Below are 17,411 nucleotides of genomic sequence, written 5' to 3'. Positions count from 1 at the left end.
TAACTAGTAGAATTATTTTATTATAACTTTTGAAAAATCATAGATTTTAATTTTGTAATATTTAAGAAAAATTGACAATAAACTTTTTCTTTTTTTTTTTTTTTGTCAGGAAGATCAGCCCTGAGCTAACATTTGCCAATCCTCCTCTTTTTGCTGAGGCAGGCTGGGACTCCGCCACAGCATGGCTTGACAAGTGGTGCATCGGTGAGCGCCCGGGATCCAAACCCTGGGCCGCCGCAGCTGAGCGCATGCGCACACTTAACCGCTGGGCTGGCCCCGACAATAAACATGTTTATATGTAATCACAATAAATGGAATTAATAGGTTAAAAGTTATGAGCATTACTGATTACTTTCTAAAAACTGCTATTGTGTGTTCATATGATTATATATAAAACTATCAATAGAATACAAATATTCATGTCACATAGAACACTAGTGTGTATTATATATTGTCATCTAGGAAATTCTTTTTTTTATTTTATTTATTTATTTTTTCCCCCGAAGCCCCAGTAGATAGTCGTATGTCATAGATGCACATCCTTCTAGTTGCTGTATGTGGGATGCAGCCTCAGCATGGCCGGAGAAGCGGTGCATTGGTGCGGGCCCGGGATCCGAACCCGGGCCGCCAGCAGCAGAGCGCACACACTTAACCGCTAAGCCATGGGACCGGCCCCTTTTTTTTATTTTAGATTTGGTCTTTATTATATTAGGGAAACCACAAATAGGACATATAACAAGTTCATAGTTCTACTCATTGATATTTCCAGTTCTCCACTTTCTCCAAGTTCTTACCGACTCCTTTCATTGATTTTCTTTATTACAAATAAAAATTGTAGATAATTAGGGGCCGGCCTGGTGGTGTAATGGTTAAGTTAGCACACTCTGCTTCAGCGGCCTGGGGCTCACGGGTTGCGATCCTGGGCATGGACCTAAGCACTGCTTACCAAGCCATGCTGTGGCAGGCGTCCCACATATAAAGTAGAAGAAGATGGGCACAGACGTTAACCTAGGGCCAATTTTCCTCAGCAAAAAGAGGAGGATTGGCAACAGATGTTAGCTCCGGGCTAATGCTCCTCACTCACACACAAAAAAATGGTAGATATTTAGATTGTACAATGTGATGTTTTGCTATACATATGCATTGTGGAATGATTACTACTGTCAAGTTAATTAACGCATCCCTCACCTCACATAATTGTCCCCCACCCTTTTTTTTGTGGTGAGAACAGTAGGGATCTACTCTCAGCACATTTGAAGTATACAACACATTATAATTAACTATAGTCACCACCCTGTACACTAGGTCTCCAGAACTTATTCATCATATAACTGAAGTTTGTATCCAATGACCAAAATCACCCCTTTACCCTCACCCCACCCCAGCCCCTGGTAACCACCATTCTGTGCTCTGTTACTACTAGTTCAAAGTTTTTTTTTAGATTTTACATGTAAATGAGATCTTGTTGTATTTGTTTTTCTGTGTCTGGCTTATTTCCCTTGGCATAATGCCCTCTAGATTCATCACGTTGTTGCAAATAACAGGATTACCGTTTTTTAAAGGCTGAATAATATTCTATTCATATAATATATGTATATAATAAAAAATAATATAAATATCACATTTTCTTTATTCACTTATCCATTGATAGATACTTAGGTTATTTCCATATCTTGGCTACCATGAATAAGGCTGCAATGAATACAGGAGTACAGATATCTCTTCCAGATAGTGATTTTATTTCTTTTGGATATATACCCAGAAGTGGGATTGTTGAATCACATAGTAGTTCTATTTTTAATTTTCTGAGAAACCTCCATACTGTTTTCCATAACGGCTGTACCAATTTACATTCCCACTAATGGTGCATATCCATATCCTTGCCAACACTTACTATCTTTTGACTTTTGATAATTGCCATTCTGACAGGTGTGAGATGATATCTCATGTGGTTTTTATTTGCATTTCACTAATAATTAATGATGTTGATCATCTCTCAAATATCTGTTGGCCATTTGTATGTCTTCTTTGAAAAAAGGTTTATTCAGGTCCTTTATTCATTTTTTAATTGGGTTATTTGATTTTGCAATTGAGTTATATGAATTCTTTACATATTTTGGATATTAACCCCTTATCAGATATATGATTTATAAATATTTTATACTATTTTGTAAGTTGCCCTTTCACTTTGTTGATTGTTTCTTTTGCTGTACATAAAATTTTTAGTTTGATGTAGTCCCATTTGTTTATTTTTGTTTTAATGTCTATGTTTTTGGTGCTGAATCCAAAAAAATCATTGCCAAGACCAGTGTCAGGGAGTATTCCTCTGTTTTCTTCTAAGAGTTTTATGGTTTCAAGTTTTTTCTATTTCTGTGAAAAATGGCACTGGAATTTAAATAGGGATTGCACGGAATCTGTGGATGACTATGAGTAGTGTGGACATTTTAACAATATTAATTCTTCTAATCCATGAGATCTCTTCCCATTTAATTGTATCTTCTTCAATTTCCTTAATCAATGTTATACAGTTTTTAGTGTACAGATCTCTTACCTCCTTGGTTAAATTTATTCCTAAGTATTTTATTCTTTTTTGAATAGTTTGTTGTCAGTGTATTGAAATGCAAATCATTTTTGTACATTGATTTTGTATCTTGTGATTTTACTCAATTTGTTTATTAGTTTTAATAGTATTTTGGTGCAGTCTTGAGGGTTTTCTACATATAAGATCAAGTCATCTGCAAACAGACAATTTTACTTCTTCCTTTCCATTTAAGATGTTTTATATGATTTTTTCTTGCTTATTGGCTCTGGCTAGGACTTCCAGTACTATGATGAATAGAAGTTGATAAGCATTCTGTCTTATTCCTGATCTTAGAGGAAAAGCTTTACGCTTTTCACCATTGAGTATGATGGTAGCTGTAGGCTTGTCATATATAGTCTTTTTAATATAAAGGTGCATTCCTTCTATACCTAATTTGTTTAGAGTATTTATCATGAACAGATGTTGAATTTTGTCAAATATTTCTTTCTGTATCCATTGAGATGGTCATATAATTTTTATCCCTCATTTTGCTAGAGTGTTGTATCACATTTATTGATTTGCATATGTTAAACCAGCCTTGTAACCCAGGGATAAATCTGACTTGATCATGGTGTATGATCATTTTCATGTGCTGTTGAAATCATTTTGCTAGTCTTTTGTTGAGGATTTTTGCATTTATCTTCATGAAAGATAATGGCCTGTAATTTTCTTCTCTTGTAGTGTTGAGAAATCCACTGATATCTTTATGGGGGTTCCCTTGTATATGATGAATTTTTTTTCCTCTTGTTGCTTACAAAATTTTCTCTTTGTCTTTGAGTTTTGACAATTTTATTATAATGTGTCTTGGTGAAGTCCTCTTTGGGTTGAATCTGTTTGGAGATTTATGAGTTTTATGTAACTTAACGTCCATATCTCTCCCCAGGTTTGAGAATTATTTCCTTAATAAGCTTTTTTTTTCTTTAATAAGCGTTATTTATTTAATAAGCTTTCTGCCCTTTTCTTTCTCTCTTCTCCTTCTGGAACTCCCATAATGCATATATTGCTCACTTGATAGCATCCAACTCTTTTTAATTCTTTTTTTCATTTGTTCCTCTAACTGGGTAATTTCAAATGACCTGTCTTTGAGTTCACAGATTCTTTCTTCAGCTTGCTCAAGTCTCACATTGACACCCTCTGTTGCATTTTTCTTTTCATTCATTGTATTCTTTAGCTCTGGAATTTCATTTTGATTCTTTTTTTATAATTTCTATCTCTTTGTTGAAATTCTCATTTGTTTGTGTATTGTTTTCCTAATATTGCTGAGTGGTCTGTTTGTGTTCTCTGGTACTCTCTGAGCTTCCTTAAAACAGTTATTTCACTCTTTGTCCAGTAATTCATAAATCTCCATTTTTGGGGGATCAGTTACTAAAAAATTTTTGTGTTCCTTTGATGATGTCATATTTCCTTGATTTTTCATGTTTCTTTTAGCCTTGCTTTAATGCCTATACATTTGATGCGGCAGTCACCTCTTCCAAGCTTTATAGACTGGTTGTGGTGGAGAAAGACCTTTATCTACAGGTGGATGTGAGGCACCAGCTGGGTGAGGTGCAGCAGTCCTGGCTCCAGGGAGGGTGCAGCAGTGTGGTCTCTGTGTGGTTACATCAGCTGAACTCAGCATCAGTGAAGATTAAAGGGGTCCTTGGCAGCCAAGACTGAGGGTGTCTGCAACAGTGGCAAGAACCATTTGGTCTTCAGTGGCAAAGGCTGCCATTGGAGTAATCCTGATGTCTTTTTCTTCCACGGAAGCAGTTGTGGCTGAAGGGCACCCTCTTGGAGCTGGGTCTAGCTTGCAGGTGCACTCACAATGGCAGTGGTACCAGTGTCTGATGTACATGCACCTGTGGAGTGGCCACAGAGCTGATGTCTAGAGTATGAATGCCTTTGGAGCAGCTATGGAGCCAGGGTCCAGATGCAGGCATGAACAGACCTATAGTTGTTCCAAGGTCCAGGGCATGGGCACTCTCATTGTTGCAGTGGCTTGGTGTCTAGGCACTGCTGTTCACAGAGTGGCCATGGAACCAGGGCCTAGAGTATGGGTGCTTCCAAAGTTGCCATGGTTCTGGGGTCTGAGGTGGGGAGTAGCCCACAGTGGCAATGGCTCCAGAGTCTAGGGCATAAGAGTGCTTGAAGTGACTGCAAAGCTGGGGTCTGTGGCATGTGCAGGGTTGGGGGGTGGTTGCCCTGGTCCTTGGATATCACAACAGCAGCTTCTTCTTTGGGGAAGGAATGGTACAGCAATGTCTCTCTCTTTGACAGTTGGTAGTGGTGATGATTGTTGATTATCTCAGTGGTGTAAGCTGCTGGTGTCCTCTGTGGAATGAGCTGACGGGGTTCATGCTGATGGACACTATGGAGTCCTCCACTATGAATGCTGTGGGGACTCCATGGCTGCCATCTGCTGTGGAGGCTGTTGAGGTCCTCAGAGGTAATACTGCCAGGGTCCTCTGCATAGCAGGACACTGGGCACCATGATGCCACCTGCTGAAAAGGTTAATACTGATTGCCTCTACCCTTCTACTTGTTTTTAGCTGTCTCCAGATATTGCAGCTATGCCAGTCTCTCCAACAATCCTTTGTGTGAGGTTCTTCTCTGTTTTGCTCCACTGTGTTGCTATAGGTTCTAAATAGACTCTTGAGACCTCCTAGGGCTGTTTCATTTGTAGATGGCTGTCTAATTGTTGTTTTTTATGGGGGGAGTAGGGCTGGTATCTCCTACCCCACCATCTTGCTGATGTCACCTACAAAATTCTTTTTATAGATACATGACAAAGCAATGCACTTAAAACATCAAAAATATTACCAAAATATTACAATACCCAGCAGTCTTTATTTTTTATATTTAAATCTTACTTCATCTATAATTTGAAATAGACATTTGAAGTTAGATAGAACTCCAAGCTTTGACAACCTAAACAATTTGTTAAAAGTTTTTCTATAGCTTCTGATAGATTACTGTAATTTTTCTTCTGAGCAATATTTTTCTTATATTTGATAATTGTTAATATATAGTGATATGATTGATAAATACCCTTTTATTTGATATTTTATAAATATCCTTTTATTCAGGTTTTTTTTTTTTTTTTTTTTGTCCAGGAAGATTTGCCCTGAGCTAACATCTGCTGCCAATCTTCCTCTATTTTGTATGTGGGTCACCACCACACCATGGCTGCCAATGAGAGGTGTTAGGTCTGCACCCAGGAATCAAACCTGCCAAAGCGGAGCGTGCCAAACTTAACCACTAGGCCACTGGGCCGGCCCCAGGCTTGTTTTTCATCATTATTATTTAATCCAGGAGTGTTTTTAATTTTTTTTCATTTCCAAGTAGTGAGGTTTTTATTTGCTTCTAATATTTACTATGATTTGTAGTTTTGTTGCATGGATATACTATCTAAATTACTATCTGATCCGTTTTTTAGATGGTCGATGAGTGCTTTACACTCTTAACACTAACATCAGGGCCATAGTAAAACTAAAACCAAAAGTAAACTCAAAAACAAACAAAAGAAAGAGAAGCTTTTAAAAACAAAGAGTATAATGCTCAGAGATGATAAAACTAGCTTAATTATATTTATAAAAATAACATAAAATACACAAATATCAAATTAAAAATATGCAAAAATAAATGGACAGGAATAGGATATTATTAATAGGCATCTTACCTTACCATGTAAGCCCATGAAACAATAAGTAGGTAAAAAATAAATAAGGGTGAGGAGGATATAAATAATATAGCCATGAAACTAACAGTGATAATTCACCAAAAACGATCGCTTTTTATAGAATAAAATCTTAGTTATTTGTGTTGCTTAATAATTTGAGACTTATATATGACACCATAAAAGTAGTGCCGTGCAAGTGTATAATAATTGATACCTAATTTTTTAAAAAGTAACAGTGTGTCTTTGTCGGGCAAAGACTGATCGATGTGCTGATGTACTGCTTCAAGGAAGGCTCAGCAGAAATTCCAATAGGGACCATTTCTGGTAGAATTAGGTCACCAGACAGAAAATGGTTGTATGATATAGACTTAAACCCTAATGGTTAATATAGACTTAGAAAATGGTTGTGTAATATATACTTAGAACTTCCCACAGCAATAGCTCCAGAGTAACATTATAAACAAATATAGTACACAGTTCATCTCTTGTACATATCACCATAAAACAATTTATTAATAGAAGGTTTAATAATATGTTCACAAGAAAAAATATTGGGTAAATTATGTATTTTATTTTTCAGTATGACATTTAGAGTATCATGCTCAAAATAAGAACTATCTTTCAAAAAATATTTATTGAGAGTTTTCCGAATACCAGACCATACATAAAACTGACCAAAGCCCTGGACTTTTGGAAATTGTATTCTAAACTTGGTGAGGGTGGTGGGTGAAAAATAATAAATTTCAAATTTGAAACAAATATTGAATAAGTATGTCTTTTTCTTTAAGTTAACATGGATTATTTCCTATACTCTATTTTACTTACATTTTATTTATTTTTATCTATTAAATCTTCATTAGTAAATTTCAGCCAACTTCTGAAATCTTTGTTACTCTTGGGAAATCAATTTCATAAAATTGGTCTACCTCAAAGTTTTTATATTAAGGTACATTTTTGTAGTTTCTAGACTTCCTTCTCTTTCATCTCTTCTTTCTCCCTCTTATTTTTTAAAATTTTTATCTCATTTCAATACATTGAGCTCTGATAATTGGTGTAAATAATGATTATTTCAGATAATTTTGTGAGTTTTTTTTAATGGATTTTAGAGGGATATTCCAAATTCAGAGATTTTTCCTGAAGCTCTACATATTTGGATTTTGATTTCTATTTTGTTTCCACAGGAGACTTTTCTGTGACTGAAATCAAAAGGGTGACTTTAAAGGCCAGCATTTTAGGTATCAAGTGAGGTGAGGCAGGTAGATTTTAAGCATTTTTATGTTTCTCAAACTGCACATTAACACTCTGCTATGTTATGGACAGCCAGTACGGACAAAGCAATTTGTCTTTATTGTGGTGGCAGTTGTCTATATTGGTGACAACAAACACATAATTACACAACAAACCTTTGTCATAATATTGAACTATGATAAGTTACTGTGATTTTGTGAACACTCTAGAATGTTAAAATAACAAAAATCCCACACACCACAGTCTCTTGTTAAATGCTTTTTCATTTAATAAGATTTCCTGAAAAATACATTTTCTAGTTATTTGATGAAAAATGTGGCAAGTAAAATTCAAATACTAAAATATAAAGCTTTTCAATTTATTCTATTTTAATGGAAATTGTGTACATATATGTTGTTGAAATATAGACACAGCGTATTTTCTGTGTATCTCTTAGATGTTTTATATATTTTTGGGTATAACAGCCCAATGCTAATTGTTACATTTTATGGGAAACTGCTTCTTTATAGTTATAATTGTATAAATCACTTGAAATTGTTATATTTGCAAAACAAAATTTACATTGTATGACAAACAAAAAGACTGGGAAGAAAATGTTATATAGATATAGGTATATAATCTAAATTAATATTTTTATGGGTTTTTAAAATATATTTTTGTTTGCTAATTTTCCCTGGGAATTACATCTTCATGTTTAAATCTGCAACTTAGGGAGCTGGAATTTCTTCCCATTAGAGATAGAGTAATAACTTTGTAATTAGTGAAATCATTGTCATACTGCATAATCAGCTCATTGAACACATACATTATAGTGAGAAAAAATAATAAAAAATCCGTGATAGTAACATAACTGTCCCATTAAAATCTTGATTAACTTTATAACAATAATGTAGTATCATTTTACTTTTATAAATTAGCAGACGAATTGGAAATATATCAAACAATGCTCCTGTATCTTTAGAGAAGGGAGGGATGCTTAATTAAAATAATATAATGCTGGCAACATTAATTTCTTATTGTGGGGATTTAGCAACTCATTTCAGAATGTGAGGCCAAAATTATATTTCAGCAGTTTTATGTTAAATGTTTCAAAGAAAGCCATACGGCCCCTGGGCACTGCATGACATACAGTAGTATCAGAAACAATTGATGTGTGTAATGACAATTGCGAGCATCCTTTCCAGATGAGCTGACCCACCCTGATTCCACCCTGCTGCTCCTGTTTGGTCAGCAGGTACCTTTCACCATCTGTTTCTCTTGTAACAGCTGAATTGTTTCTCTTATTGTGCACCTAGATGGTGAAGCACGTTGCAAATGAAATATAGCTTGTAGGTCATGGGATATTCTAAGAATTTCTGTTTAATTTGGTAAGACTGATTTTAGCTTTGAATACATTTTCCTTTCGTAGTAGGAAAAGAGATTTTATCCTGAGCATAATCAGACCAAGGCATGTAAATTTTTAATAAGGACTGTACATATAATTATAGAGATTGCTGTAATTTGCTGTTTGTATTATTAACATCCTTATGATGATATAATAATCATTCCTTTTAACTAAGTACTTTGCATGATTACTAAACTAGCCATGAAAACTATAGAGCCTTGAAGAAAACATGTATACTCTGTTGATTTAAAATCTAAACATAATTTTTGCATTGTTCTTTGTCTTTTTTCCCAAAAGATCAAAAATTACAATAAGGATTTTTAAATCTTGTGTTAAAATGTATTAATATATTTTAAATTTTAACAGAGCCCCAAATGTTAATATTATATCCAGGAGATTTATTTATGCGTCCTTGAAGCAATTCCGTCCCTCTTGTTTGAGAGAATGAGAGAGAAGTTAATTCATGTCAGAGCAAGACTTAATTGGGATTCTTCCAGGGAATGATTGATGGTGCCTAGGCAAGAGATGGGTAGAGCAATGGCTCATTCTTCAGAGAGAAAGAGCAGCTGAAAACTGAGCCTAGTCATGATAAGCAACATTTCCAAAAACATTCAAGAATCTCACAAACTAACATTTTTAAAATGTTATTTTCATCAGATTACTATTTATTTGTTTGATTATTTTAATGTAACGGTAACTCAGAGAAAATCAAGCATGCTTGTTTTGAGTTATTCCAATAGCTACGCCTATGATCTAGGATTAATAGTTCAGAATTCAAAGTCTTACGGTGGCCTTCAGGTCCTGCATGATCTGAGCCTGCAGTTATTCTATGAACTTACCTTTCAGTCATGTCCTTCTCCATCACTTGGCTACAGTCACAGTAGCTTCCTTACTGTTCCTTGAACACACCAATATATTCCAGCCCCAGCTTTTGCAATTTCCTCAGCCTGGATCACTCTTACTTCAGGTGTTTTCACTTCCTTCAGGTCTTTGTTCTAATTAAACTTTTCAGTGAGGATTTCCTTGATCATTTAATGAAAAACTGAGTCCACTCACAAGAACTTTCTGTCTCTCTCACCCTGCTTTAATTTCTCCAAGCCCTTCCTAAGCATCTTGACTGAATTGATATTCACTTATTTATTTATTTTCTTACCCTCTTTTCTAGAATATAAATCTATGAGGCACTGGCTTTGTCTCCAGATTCTAGAACAACGCCTAGCACATAGTAGGCATTCAACAAATAGTTGTTGCATGAAGGAATTAATTCAACAACCACTTAATCAGTGACTTCTTTGTACCAGTATTATACTAAAGTTGGACTGGAGATATAGTGCTGTGTAAGACAGGCTTGGCACTTGTGAAGATAAATTCTTAGATACAAAATATTTGTAATGTGATAAGTGTGTATCTTATTTAATCTTTCTTCACCTGTTGTGCATTAATGACAGGTTGAATTTACTAATCTCTAAGATTTCTTTTAGTTCAAAAATTCTATAATATTACTGTTCTAAGGTCAAGTTGGAGTCCAAATCCTTCTATAGCTACCTCCATTTCACTGTTATAACATCTCTCTCTGAAGCCTCTTTTGTAAGCAACAACGTCTATCCCTCAAGTATGCCCTCAAAATGGCCGACTCCAAACTTGTGTAAAAATTCGTCATCGTACTGAGATCATTCTCTTGCTCATCTCTGCCCGTCCGCATCCTGTTCACTTTCAAGAGTCATCCAAGTCCATCTTATCTGTAAAGCTTGACTTTACTAAACAGCTCACAGTGACTACAATAAGAACTTGCTGATTAGTTTAACCAACCTCATTTACAGTGAAAAAGCAAATACACTGAGATCTAGAGACATTGCTTCTTACTCAAAGCCTCTAGCTACTTGATGACAAATTTTGCTTGTGTCCCTAAGCTCCCAACTTAAAAATCTTTTGCCTGGACCTAGAGATTATATATTCCTTTGTAGCGCTGTCTCAGTCCATTCAGGCTGCTTTAACAGAATACCTTAGATGGTTTATAAACAATAGAAATTTATTTCTCACAGTTCTGGAGAATGAGAGGTTCAAGATCAAGTTCCCAGCAGATTCGGTGTCTGATGAGACTTGCTTTCTGGTTCATAGATGGCCATCTTCTTTCTATGTCCTCACATGACAGAAGGGCAAGGAGTCTCTCTGTGGTCTCTTTATTAAGCTGTACTAATCCCATTCATGAGACCTCTGCCCTTACAACCTAATCAGCTCCCTAAGTCCTCACCTCCAAATACCATTGCACTGGGGATTAGGTTTCAACATATGAATTTTAGGGAGATACAAACATTCAGCTAAAGCAACTGTTAACTATCTTTTTATTTACAATGACAAGTAAATACAAATTAGCTGAAACATAGCTTTATGTTGGAAGAGCCAGGGCTTTTTGATTATGATAACTATCAGAGTTTTCAAAACTCTTTTTTTTCCAAAATATCTGATCTTTTTGTAACATTTTCTGAAAAAAAAAAAGTGCTGTTTAATGGGATCTCAATTTATGTAACAGATTATTGTGATTTCTTCTAGAAAAACATATTTACATATCCTAATATGTATATGTTTCATCTATGTTTTTTTTCTAAACACAATAGTGAGCACAATAGAGATACTTCTTATATCTTTGCATTTTGCACTTAATATTTTTTGGAGATTTTTCCATATCAACCCTCATTCTTTTTAACATTTGCAAAGTATTCCATTCTATAGAATACAATAACTTACTTAGCTAAGCATCTAGGTATCTCTTGATGGACTCTTTAGATATTTCCATTGTTTTGTTTTGCTATTCCTAATAACACAGTAATGAATGGAATATATATATTTATAAATTTTATACACACACACCATATAAATATAAGTAATTTTTCATAAATGTGTGGGCCATTTATTCCTTTTTGTGAACTGCACGTTTCTATCCCTGGTTGATTTTTGCGTTGATTCAATCATCCCTTCCTTTGAAATTTGTATGGGATCTTTGTAATTTGAAGGTATTAGCTGTGTGTCAAGTGTTGTAAATACATTTTGCCAGTTGTCATTGGTATTCACTTCTCTAAGATTTAAGACAACTCATGAAAGTAAGGCTGTGAAAGCTATTCAAAATTAAGTGGATATCTGAGGCAATTATTCAGCAGAGTCTATCCAAGAAAAAAATGCTCAATCACTTTAATATTCCAAAAGGAAGTGTTAATTTGGCTTATTTTTTAGGAAATAAAATAACTGACATAGCAAAATAGTCTTTTATCTGGAGTGCAATGGCATGAATAATATTTAATAGCTTCTTGCAACATAGTTCATATATAATTTAGACATTTTATAGGTGTCACAGAGAACTTTTTCTCTTCTCAGTTCTTAGTCATGCCTTGAAAATAGTTTTTTCTAGTCATATGGATATGTATTGTGTCTCCTCTATGGCACAATATCATTAGTAATTAAGCTAATTTAAAGTAAGAGAAAATTGTATGTTGAGAATTAAATATTTAGGAAAGAATAATAGTGATAATTATACTGACAAAAAAAGTCATTTAGGACATATAAATATGTTCCTAATAGAAGTAGAATCCTCCCCACTTCTCAGCATTGAGAGGATGGCCCAATCTCGTACGTTTCTCTCTCTTCATCGTTTCTACCATACGCTTGAAAAATCTCAGTTCTTATTGATAGAAATTCAATTGTGTGGTCCCCTTTTCTGATCATTATGTGAAAATTCTGAATCCACCCTTTCTTATATAATTTTCTTACTTATGACAATCATTTACATCATTGTTATTTCTATTTTCACACTTTCTGGCTTGAATTCTCTCTCCTAGGCATATCAACTTACAATTTGGAAACATGGTCTCAGGGTTCCATGTGAGCTCACCTGACGCTTTTCTTCTTTTAAGTCATGTTTATTAGAGGCATTAGTGATTTCTATTTTAATTTCTATTTTTAGCTTAACATAATTCTTCTTTGCCACATACGGAGATACTATTTAAAATGGTTTCTGGAAAATATTATTTATAAACAGATGTTGCTATACACACACATATAAAATCTTTTATCTGGAATGCAATAACATAGATAATATTCAATAGCTTCTACAACAAAAAATTAATTTAGAACACATATATATGTAACAAATAGCAGTGGAATTCTTTCTCTTTCATATCTATCCATCATCTATTTGTCTATTTATCAACTTATCTATACAAATAAGATATCTACTTATCTATGCAAATAGATACAGATAATAAAACAAAACAATGGACATACCTAAAGAGTATCTATATATGTGTGTGTGTGTCTGTGTGTATGTTTACTTATATACTTGTATGTGTATGTATATAGGTGTGTGTGTGTGTGTGCGTGTGTAGAGAGAGAGAGAGAGAGAGAGAAGGAGAAAGAATTCCACTTCTATTTGGTCCTTTTTTCACCATCTGAAAATATTTAAAACAAACTGTTTGAGAAACTGTGATGTTTAAAAATACAGAGTATCTGGAATAAATCCTACAGATTTTCCATGGAGAATTGGTGAAGTAAAAAGAAAAAGAAAAACAAAACAACTCTCCGTCACCCATAACCAAGATTTAAGCACATCTCCTGGGGGACGAGGGAACCAGGGAGAAGTCACAGGGTGCAGATGTTAAGAGGGCGGTGGGCTCTGGATGCCTGGTGACTGGGTTCACTGGCCATGTCTCACTGGAGTGACATAACTATTCTACGCCTTTTTCTACTCATTTATAAAATAAGGCTCATCATAATCTCCATCCCTTAGGGTGTTGTGAGGATAAAATGAGTTAATACAAGTAAAATTCTCTGAAGAATGTTTGGCGTGCAATAAATGCTGAATATCTGGTTGTATTTTTACTGTTCTTATCCCATCTGAAGCCTGTAGAGAAGACTTTTTCCACACCTTCCTCATATGCAGCAATCCCTCTGCTTTATTTGAAGTTCAGGAGTGAGTTGCCTTATAGAGGAATGCAAACTAAGTGAGAGACTGAGGTGGGGCACACTAATTAGTAGAATGGCAGCTGGGCACGTTGGGGCATGATTGTTCCCATGAGACTAAAGCCTGGGGCTCATGGGAGGGTTGGCAATAAGGTGAGAAAGGTAGGCTGGCATCAAACTGTGACCAGCGTAATTGTCATATCGAAACATTTAAAAGTCATGAACCCCAGCTCTAGGGCCAGTTTCTACCGTGTTACATTTGACAATGACCATCTTTCTTCCTGGGCGGTCTCCTGATCAGACACTACAGATCTTTTAAATATTTTGTTCCAATTTTTGAGTGAAAGATGTGATAGACATTGTATAATATTGTGAGAATTAAATGAAATGAAATAGGAGAAACTAGTATAGTCCTTGGCTTATAGACTTGTTCTATAAATGATAGTTATTATTATTACCAACATCATTATCATTTTCATACAATTCACTGAAGGAAATATAAAAGGTCAGAATTACATATATTTATGTAGAGAAGGACAAGGAAAAAGACAAATAAGAATTTTTTCTTAAACTACAGTAAGACAAATATTAGATTTGTGTCATCACCTGGCTAGTACACATTATGCAGACAAAAATAATTTTAGTTTTTTGCTATTGAATGTTATATCATGTATCAATATTTTTCCCGATACACTTTATTCATAAGAGATTGTAAGTGTGAAAAATATCTACATGGGGCTAACATAAGAAAGCTAAAAGGCATGGCATCCAAGTGAATAAGATATCATGTCAGCATCCTCACCATTTCACAGCCTGAAGACAAGTGCTGTGTAGCCAACACAAGGGCAAACAGAGGCTGCCAAGGAACCAGATGCTATTGCTGGAAAGAAAATTTTCTCGGCTCAGCATCTGGGTCTTGTAAATGCAATCCAGAAAGAGTGAGACCAAGCAGAACTTTGTAGTGGAGAACACAGTATCCTTACCTAAATGCTGTGTATACTACAAAAAGTAATATTTGTAACGATTTTTTAAATTAATTGACAAACACAAAACCAGACCAGAACTTGTGCTCAATATTCCTCCTTATCAGTGATCACATCCATGAAGACATTTACCATTGTAATGACATACATTGTATTTGTGTCTTTGGAGGACAGTAAGGGTTCTGTAGGGCCATGTATTCAGGATAACTTCCTGTGAGATCGTAAGTAGAAGTAAGTAAGTTCTACTCTTTGTATGTTTGTAGTTGTAGGAAGATGTAGGACTTTCAGGCTTTGGAATTCTAGTGTTTGCCCCTAATGTAAAATAGTCTCCATGGGGAAGAATGCTTATCCATTGGAAAATATCAAATAAATCAGAGATTAAAGGGACGAGGCAGGAGTTAATATTGACACCAGACAGAATAATGTGCTTGTTTATCTGAAATGATCTTATAATCTTTATTTTTCAGAAGTGTATTTCTGTTTGGACAAGAATAGTATATATAAAAAGATACAAGTATTTGCAAAGCATATCCTTGAGTATCAGATAATTATATTCTGCTGTGCAGAATTGATCAGAATGTTCTACAGGAATATTTATGTGTACATCTAGGCGTCTGAGCTGGTTATAATGCCATGTCTTTCAGTGAATAATCTTAACTTCTTTTAAAAATATAATTCAGTATTTGGTAATGAAAGCATATTATTAAATTTCCTAATAACATGTACCTTGCATTTGATAATTTGAAGTTCAGGAAGTTGTGTATTAAAAAATACAATTTAATCTCATAAACTCTAGTTGATGGCCTGTGATGTTCAAGGCATTAAGAAATTGCTGGAGCCAATTCAAAGATTTGGAACCGGCTTTTTCTGTCCAGGAGTATACTATTTTGACATAATTACAAATATAAATCACTTCTATGTTTCTACCTGTTTTGGAAAGGGCAACAGTTAAATACTAACGGATAAAGAAAAATCATTAAGTTTTTAAATACAAATGCTTTGTTTCATTTTAGAGGTTGCCAAATTCCTATTACTTTTAGGTTCTCTGTCAAGCAATAGTATTTATTTGTTTATCTGTTTTATTTATTTGTCTATTTATTTATGTCTACCAGAACAATTTACTTTTAATTTGCCAGCATCCTGATAATTAAAAAATAATAATAACACTGTCTAATGGTAAAATAATAATTTCAAAGTAAAACAGATAAGGTCATTTATGCTGAATATCATATATATTTTTTTACGTATTTAACCAAGTATGTACTGAGCTTTAAGCCTCCTCTCCTTTTAATTTAAGTCATTTTTAATTTATGTGGTTAGAGAAATAACATCAGTGAGACAAGGGACAAAGTCTTAATCCTCATTCAAACTACTTAATTTCTTGGTTAAGAGATGTACCAGTAAATCTGGAAGGCAGTTTTGGAAATATGTGGCATTAGTGATAAAATATACAGGGATACCTCATTTTATTGTGCTTTGCTTTCTTGTGCTTCACAGATATTGGATTTTTTACAAACTGAAGATTCATGGCAACTCTGTGTTGTGCAAGTCTATCAGCACCATTTTTCCAACAGCGTTTGCTCACTTCATGTCTCTGTGTCACATTTTGGTAATTCTCGCAATATTTTAAACTTTTTCATTATTATTATATTTGTTATGGTGATCTGTGTTCAGTGATCTTTGATGTTACTACTGTAATTGTTTTGGGGCACCAGGAACCGTGTCCATATAAAACGATGAACTTAATCAATAAGTGTCGTGTGTGTTCTGCCTGATCCACCAATCAGCTGCTCCCCCATCTCTCTCCCTCTCCTTGGGCCTTCCTGTTCCCTGAGACATGACCATATTGAAATTAGGCCAATTAATAACCCAACAATGACCTCTAAATTTTCAAGTGAAAGGAAGAGTCGCAAATCTCTCACTTTAAATTGAAAGCTAGAAATGATTAAGCTTAGTGAGGAAGGCATGTCAAAAACAGCGATGGGCTGAAAGCTAGGCCTCTTGCACAAAACAATTAGGCAAGTTGTGATTGCAAAGGAAAAGTTCTTAAAGGAAATTAAAAGTGCTACTCCAGTGAACAGACGAATGATAAGAAAGTGAAACAGCCATTTTGCTGATGTGGAGAAAGTTCGAGTGGTTGAGATAGAAGATCAAAACAGCCACGACATTCCCTTAAGCCAATGGCCTAATCCAGAGCAAAGCCTTAACTCTCTTCAACTCTATGAAGGCTGGGAGAGGTGAGGAAGCTGTAGGAGAAAAGTTCGAAGGTAGCAGAGATTGGTTCATGAGGTTTCAGGAAAGAAGCCACTCCATAACACAAAAGTGCAAGGTGAAGCAGCAAGTTCTGTTGTAGAAGCTACAGCAAGTTATCCAGAAGATCTAGCTAAGATAATTAATGAAGGTGGCTACACTAAACAACAGATTTTTCAATATAGACAAAACAGACTTCTACTGGAAGAAGATGTCATCTAGGACTTTCATAGCTAGAGAGGAGAAGTCAATGCCTTGTTTCAAAGCTTCAAAGGACAGGCTGACTCTCTTGCTGGGGCCTAATGCAGCTGGTGACTTTAAGTTGAAGCCAATGCTCATTGACTATGCTGAAAATCC

The sequence above is a fragment of the Diceros bicornis genome, chromosome 9, assembly GCF_020826845.1.
Source record: "Diceros bicornis minor isolate mBicDic1 chromosome 9, mDicBic1.mat.cur, whole genome shotgun sequence".
In the NCBI taxonomy this organism is placed as follows: Eukaryota; Metazoa; Chordata; class Mammalia; order Perissodactyla; family Rhinocerotidae; genus Diceros; species Diceros bicornis.
Note: the sequence above shows the minus strand (reverse complement) of the source record.